This window comes from Gorilla gorilla, chromosome 7 (genome assembly GCF_029281585.2).
Source record: "Gorilla gorilla gorilla isolate KB3781 chromosome 7, NHGRI_mGorGor1-v2.1_pri, whole genome shotgun sequence".
NCBI classification, from domain to species: Eukaryota; Metazoa; Chordata; class Mammalia; order Primates; family Hominidae; genus Gorilla; species Gorilla gorilla.
In genome coordinates, this window is record NC_073231.2 from 41316911 (window position 1) to 41325674 (window position 8764).

An 8764-nucleotide genomic window follows, 5' to 3' on the forward strand; every position below is an offset into this window, starting at 1 on the left:
GTCATAAGAATAGAATTTAGGCTTCCATAAAGAAGTAGTAATTCTGCCTAAGGATAGCAGCTTCAGGTTATGTCTGAGAGTTCAAGTTTGCCCTTCCTGATGGTTTGTCCTGTGAATTTTTTGACTTGCCTACTCAGCCCAACAATTATATAAATCAGTTCCCTGAAATAACTTTCCTAATATATCGTAATATGTAACTTCTAATATTTATGTTTATCTTGTTGGAAATTAACAGTCAAAATACTTAAAGCTTCATTTTTGTGGTATTACTGCTTAATGGTTATTTTTTAATTTTCAAATTTTTTCATTGTTGGTACAGAGAAAAACAACTGACTTTTACATATTGACCTTATATCCTCTTAACTTATCACTCTCACTTGTGAGATCCAGGAGGATTTTGTTTCATTTTGTTTTGATTTTACATTTGGTAGATTCCTTGAGGCTTTCTAGATGTACATTTATCTAGAAAGAGCTTTATTTCTTCCATTTCAATTAGTATACCTTTCATTTCTTCGTCTTGTCTTATTGCATTAGCTACAACTACCAGTATGTTGTTGAATAAAGATGGTGACAAAGTATATATGTATATTTTTTGAGACAGGGTCTTGCTCTGTTGCCTAGGCTGGAGTGCATTGGCATGATCATGGCTCACCACAACCTTGACCTCCTGGGCTCAAGTGATCTTCCCACCTCAGCCTCCTGAGTAGCTGAGACTATAGACACATGCCATCATGTCTGGCTAATTTTTTTTTTTGAAGAGACGGGATTTTGCCAGGCTGGTCTTAAACTCCTGGGTTCATCCAATTATCCTGCCTCAGTCTCCCAAAGTGTTAGGGTTACAGGTGTGAGCCACCGTGCCTGGCCTAAATAATATTTTGGCCTTGTTCACGACTTCAGGGGAGACTTGTCCTATCTCTTACTGTGAAGTATCATGTTAGCTATAGGCTTCTTAGATACATACTTTATATCAAAGTGGGGACATTCCCCTCCATTCAGAGTTTCCTGAATGTTTTTATTACGAATGGGTGTTGGATTTTTAAATTACTTTTTCTATGTCAATTGATAAGGTCATATGGTTTTACTTTTGGAGCCTCATGATATGGTGGGTTACATTAACTGATTTTCAAATGCTCAATCAATTTTGCACTCCTGGAATGAATCTCCCCTGGTTGTGTTGTATAATTATTTTTATACATTGTTGTACTTGATTTTGCTGAGGATATTTGCTTCCACTTTCATGAGGGATATTGGTTTGTAATTTTCTCGTAATGTCTTTATCTTGTTTTGTTAATAGAATAGTACTGATCTCATAAAGTTGGGAAGTGCTTCCTCTGCTTCTGTTTCTAAAATATATTGATAAATAGTCTTATTTATTCCTTAAATGTTCGCTAGGATAAACCAATGAAACCGTCTAGACCTGATACTTTCTCTTTTGGAATATCATTAATTATTGATTCAATTTCTTTTGTAGATATGAAGCTAATTAGTTTATCTATTTCCCTTTTTGTGATTTTTGGTTGTTTCTGTCTTTCAATAGATTGATCCATTTTGTCCAAGTAATCTAATTTGTGGGCATTGATTTATTTGTAGTATTCTTTTGTTAACCTTGTAATGTCCACGAAATCAGTGGTGGTAACATTTTTCATTTCCGACACTGGTAATTTTCATTTCTGACAGCGGTAATTTCTCTCCACTTCTTTAGTCTTTGTAGAAGTTAACCAATTTATGGATCTCACAGAATGGCCTTTTGTTCTATTGATATCCTGTGTCCTTTTTCTGTTTTCAATTGCGTTGATTTATACTCTATGTTTCATCATTTTCTTTCTTTTTTCCTGCTTTAGACTTAATTTTCTCTCCGTTCTTTAGTATCAAGTGAATGCTTAGATTATAGTTTTAAATCTTTATTATTTTATAAAATATATATCTAATGCTATATACTTCACTTGAGGCACTGCTTTTGTGACATACCATAAATTTTATAAGTTGGATTTTCATTAAGTTAAATTTTTGAAAATTTCTCTTGAGAACTTTTCTTCTACCTAAGGGTTATTTAGGAGTATTTGCTTAATTTTCAAATATTTGGGATTTTCTGAACTATCTTTTCATTATTATTTCTAGTTTAATTCCATATAGTCTTCATCCTCTTTCTAGTTTAATTGGTCCTCAGAGATTAAGCTTATTTTTAAATCCTGGGGCAAGTTAACTTATCCCTATGTACTCATCATAAGTAGACAAAAATTCAGTATTCTGCCTTTCGGGAAATAATTGAGAATTGATTCATTGTACTCATTTTCCTTTACCTATAATTATCTTACTTTAAATTTTTTATTCAGGGGCTTCTATTACAAAATTATGAGCTGAATATAAGATTTTATCTCTTTTTCCTTCCAAGAAACCATTAAAATCATAGCACAAATTTTTCATAAGGCATACATTTACAATAACAAAGAAAATAAAGAGGAGAAAGCTATCATTAAAAAAAGAGATTTTAACAGATTTCTAGAGGTGAGAAAGTAGATGGGGGAGTGATGACTGATAAGGTGTGCAGAGGAAGCTGCAGTGTCCACAGCTGTAGATTGAGATGATTTACACAGAAGAATCCTAGAGAGACTCTGGACCTCATGAAAAGCGAGACTAAAATGTGGAGTTAAAAAATAAGAAGATGAGTTAACAGTCTGTGTATCAAACAGTTGATTTTTCTGTAGCATGAATAGTTTACCCACCTTCAAGATGCCACCTTCAGGGCCACCAATCAGATCACATTGTTTTCTCCCTGCAACTGACTTTCAGGGAAAACAGGAACATTTTGCAAAGTTATTTATCTCCATTCCCACATAAAACCCACTAGAATAAACGTAAATGAATAAAATAAGGACAAACAGAGCAAAAGACGATGTGGCAGCAGAGGGCAGATGTTATCAAATTTTAGACACTGGAATGCTGAGAAACAAGAGCTGATAACAGACTTGCCATAACAGAGAAACATAAATAGTCTTCAGGGATGAAGCCAATAAGAAACAAACCACAGCATTCCCAGAAATTTAGAAGGAATGGAGGCACCAGAGACTTGGCAGAGGTATGGGCAGTGGGGCTGAAAATATATTTAGTTGAAAGTGTTAGTAAAAATATAACAACTAGATGCCCAGATTTTCTTTCCTACTGCAGGAAGATAGATGACCTGGGCCAATTTTTACATCAGGCACTGTGCCTAGGGTCTATGATAATTTTAGGGGCCCACAAAAAATGTTTTAATTTACTTTACAGTCAGAACTAAAAAGTGAGCATCATACAACCTGGGTTATATTTGTCTTTATACAAACACAGTCATAAAATATCAATTTTATTTTATATTTTATTTTATGTTATGGAGGAAGGAGTCCATGAAGGTAAAAATGCTTAGTGTCCACAACAGTCATAATGCGACCCTGTGGACAACCGCCACTCTTCCACCATAAGAAGACAGCAGGATTATTTGATATCGGGAGAGGTTAAAACAAAGAGTTCTACATTCAGGCACTTCATTCACAGAAAAGCAGGCTTATCCTGCTCATAGAGGGAAGAGTAAATGAAAAGTCTGCTTATTAAAAAGTCTGTCTCCTATGCCTTTCTCAACTTGTAGCAAGAATGGTCATACAGAGATTTAAACCACACTCCCTCAATCCCTGCCTCAGGGAAAATCATGGAGAATTCTATTTGAGAGAACTGACAGTTGCCAAAGAAAAGATTTATAACCACCCAAAGAAAAGGCCAGTTTGTCTTGCCGTAGCCCTAGAATAAAGCCCGTCAGTCCACACTCCTAATCTCATAAAACAGATAGCTCCCAGCCCATAAATGCTTTCATCCAAATTAAGTACAGGACAAAAAAAATCATCATACACTTTAAACATCTCTAATTTGGGAGGAAAAGCAGAAAAAATGGTGGAAACAGAGATAATGCTATGCTGGGGGCAGAAAAAGACAATAAATAAATAAATCTAAAGTCAATATTCATAGAGAGACAAAAGACAACAACATTACTTCCTAGAACATACAAAATATGTTGACTTGACATTTAAGAAAGTTATTTAGTCACAAGGTAGGGTTTCTGCATATTAAAAATAAAACAGGCATATTTAAAACATTAAGAAACCATATGGAAGACTATATAGTGTACATCTCCCAGAAAACAGACCAAAAAGAAAAAAGAAATATGAAATGAAAAACTCTGAGAAAATAAGTGAATCAAATTAGGGGGACTAAATTTTCTGAACAATAGGAGCCCCAAAAGATGAGACTAGAGAAATCCAAAGGAAGAAAGTATGAAGGACAGAAAATAAAATTTCTAAAACTTACAAACAAACATTTCTAGATTGAGAGGGTCTGTCAAATACCTAGAAAAGAAATAAAAATACCTATAACATGCATATTATTTTGAAATTTTAAGACAAAAAGAAATAAAAGTGTAATAGGGTTCTTCAGGAAAACAGAAACAATAGGATATATGTAGACAAAGAAGAGGAGATTTATCAGGAGAATTGGCTCACTTAATTATGGAGGCTGAGAAGTCCCACAGTCTACTGTCTGCAAGGTAGGGAACCAGGAAACCCACTGGTATTCACTCTCAGAGTCCACAGGCCTAAGAATCAGGAGCTTTGTGTCTAGGGCAGGAGAAAATGGATTTCTCAGTCGAAGAAGAGAGAAAGATTTCTTCCTTTGTCCACCTTTCTGTGCTATGCAGGCTTTACATGGATTGATTGATGCCCACCTGCATTATGAGGGTGGACCTTCTTTACTCAGTATACTGAAACAAATACTAATTTCTTCTGGAAACGCCCTCATAGACACATGCAAAAACAATGTTTTACCAGCTATCTGGGCATTCCTTAACCTGGTTGAGTTGATACATAAAATGAATCATCATAAAAAAGTTTGTAGGAAAAAAATACATGAAGGTACATCAAAGTACCAGAAATCAGATTTTTTGCTTGCAATATTAGAAGCTGAAAAAACAAAAATAAATGCCTTCAAAATTTTAAACCTATGATTTTATGTCTAATACGTAAACTATTTCCAACTTATAATTTTATATCCAGCCAAAATATCAATGAATTGTGAGGTTAGAATAAAGACATTTTCAGATATGCAAATTTGCTAAAGTATTCTTCTCTATACATAATTTCTCAGGGGCTGCTGAACATTAGAGTTCTTCAAATAAGAACATTAACAACAACAAAAGAGAAAACACAGATGTAATAACATAGGAGGAAAGTAAAATGAGTTTCTAAAATGAGAGTAAAGGGAGAATATAACAACAGCTGTGTTATAGGACTACTTAGCAATTACTATATATTGGAGGAGACCAATAAGAGGTCTTCAAAAGAAGATATCGACACTAAGTTACCTGATGTATTTTGAGCTGACTGAGGAAGTTTATACAGCTTTGGATGAGATCACAACAATAAATTAGTTGTAGTTATTGAAACAATTAAGTATATAAAAAATTATTGACACCAAAGAGAACAAAAGTTGCATAATAAAAGAACTATAGTATGCTACATTGCTCAGTTGTGAAGGTCAACATTTACATATACTAGTGAAAACATTAAATATTGATTTTAAAATTTTTATAACTCTATTAATACATGGAGGGGTAGGGAGGTGAATGTGTCTTTATATGGTATAAGACAACTAAATACTCATTCTCCCAAATCTCTTGAATATGTCTGCCTCTTTTGCACCTAATCCCAAGCAACCTAGTCTTTCACCTTTTACCTGGATTCTTCAGACTTCTAACCAGTTGCTCCACCCCCACTTTTTCTTCCCACAGTTGTTCTGCATTCTAGCATTATATAGCCAGTCTGTTTAACAGGCAGGTCCAATCATGTCATGTTGTGACTTTCAAAGGCTTCCCAGTGTCCTTAGGTCAAAAACCAAAGTCTTTAATGTGGCCTTCAAGTTAATGCATGATCTGGATCCTTCCTACTCTAATGCATTATTTTTTACTCCTTTTCCCCTCACTTTCTTTTATTTCTCTAGCCTTCTCACAAAAATGCCATAGAACTTTTTCTGCATAGAGGTGTTTCACATGTTATTCTTTCTTTTTAGGAAAGATTCTCCATCTGCTTCTGCCCCAAATATTTCCTTCCTCTAATTGCCCCACATGCCCCACATGCCCCACATATATTGACTCAAAAATCATTTACGCTCAAAGATAGATTTGTTTTCTGATCTTTAATACTAGGTCTTTGTGGCTATTCCCAGTAATTCACTTTTACCAATTCTTTCCAAAATATCATTCTTAGATTCAAAGGAATACTTTTCTATTTGCAATCACATTGTGTTAGTTCAAGTTATAGTTAATTAAATTACATAATTACAATAACAAGTACAACTGGAATAAATGGGTTTAAAAGCAAACTCAACTGATAAGTACATAATTCAATGGGAGGGAATAAAAGGAAGTGATCATATTAGCAAGTAGCCTACTCCTACCAACTGCTTAGCCATGGCTTGTGCCACAGTAAGTTTTATAGAGTAATGGAGAGTATCAGACATTCAGTGATATCAGTAAAATAGTGGTCAAATGAAAAAGCTTCTGTGATATTTCATTAATTCTTTTCTTTCCAATTTTTTATTTTAAATTCAAGGGTACATGTGCAGGATGTGCAGGTTTGTTACATAGGTAAATGTGTGTCGTGGTGGTTTGCTGCACACATCATCCCATCACCTAGATATTTAGCCCAGAATCCATCAGCTACTCTTTCTGATGCTCTCTCTTCTACCCCCTACCCTCTGACAGGCCCCAGTATGTGTCATCCCACCCCATGTATCCATGTATTCTCATCATTCAGCTCCCACTTATAAGTGAGAACATGCAGTATTTGGTTTTCTGTTCCTGTGTTAGTCTGCTGAAGATAATGGCTTCTAGCTCCAATCATGTCCTGCAAATGACATGATCTCATTCCGTTTTATGATTACCTAGTATTCCATGGTGTATACATACCGCATTTTCTTTATCTGATCTATCATTGATGGGCATTTAGGTTGATTCCATGTCTTTGCTATTGTGAATAGTGCTGCAATGAATATACGCGTGCATGTGTCCTTATAATAGAATGATTTATATTCCCTTGGATGTATATACTCAGTAATGGGATTGCTTAGTTGAATGATAGTTCTATTTTTAGGTCTTTGAGGAATTGCCACACTGTTTTCTACAATGGTTGAACTAATTTGCACTCCCAAAGATGGTATGTGTTTCTTTTTCTCTGAAACCTCTCCAGCATCTGTTATTTTTTGACACTTTGATAATAGCCATTCTGACTGGTGTGAGATGGTATCTCATTGTGGTTTAGGTTTGCTTTTCTCTAATGATCAGTGATGTTGAGCTTGTTTTCATATATTTGTTTGCCACATGTATATCTTCTTTTGAGAAGTGTCTGTTCATGTTCTTTGCCCAGGTTTTAACGGGGTTGTTTGTACTTTTCTGGTAGATTTGTTTAAGTTCCTTATAGATGCTGGATATTAGACCTCTGTCTGATGGATAGATTACAAAAATTTTCTCCCATTCTGTAGGTTGTCTGTTCACTCTGATGATTTTTTCTTTTGCTGTACAGAAACGCTTTAGTTAAGTTGGATCCCATTTGTCAATTTTTGCTTTTATTGCAATTACTTTTGGCATCTCCATCATGAAATCTTCGCCTGTGCATATGTCCTGAGTGGTATTGCCAAGTTTTTTTTTATAGGGTTTTTATAGTTTTGGGTTATACATTTAAGTCTTTAATCCATCTTGAGTTGATTTTGGATATGGTGTAAGGAAGGGATCCGGTTTCAATTTTATGAGTATGGCTAGCCAGTTCTCCCAGCACTATTTATTAAATAATCCTTGTTTTTGTCAATAATCCTCCATTCCTTGTTTTTGTCAAGTTTGTTGAAGATCAGATAGTTGTAGGTTTGTGGTTTTATTTCTGGATTCCCTATCCTTTTCCATTGGTCTATGTGTCTGTTCTTGTACCAGTACCATGCTGTTTTGGTTACCGTAGCCTTGTATAGTTTGAAGTTGGGTAGAGTGATGCCTGTAGCCTTGCTCTTTTTGCTTACAGTTGTCTTGTCTATTCGAGCTCCTTTTTGGTTGCATATGAATTTTAAAATAGTTTTTTCTAATTCTGTGAATAATATCAATGATGATAGTTTAATGGGAATGTCATTGAATCTATAAATTGCTTTGGCAATATGGCCATTTTCACTCTATTGATTCTGCCTATCCATGAGCATAGAATGTTTTTCCATTTCTTTGTGTCCTTTCTGATTTCTTTCAGCAGCAGTTCGTAGTTCTCCTTGAAGAGGTCCTTCACTTCCCTTGTTAGCTGTATTCCTAGGTATTTTATTATTTTTGTGGAAACTGTGAATGGAAGTTAATTTATAATTTGCCTCTCTGCTTGCCTGTTGTTGTTGTATAGGAATGATAATTGATTTTGTATTCTGAGATTTTGCACATTGATTTTGTATTCTGAGATTTTGCTGAAGTTGCTTATCAGCTTAAGAAGATTTGGGCTGAGACGATGGGATTTTCTAGATATAGGATCTTATCATCTGCAAACAAAGATAGTTTGACTTCCTCTCTTCCTACTTGAATACCCTTTACTTCTTTCTCTTGCCTGATTGCCCTGGCCAGAACTTCCAATATTCTGTTGAAGAGCAGTGGTGAGAGAGGGCATCCTTGTCTTGCACCAGTTTTTAAGGGGAACATTTCCAGCATCTGCCCATTCAGTATGATGATGGCTGT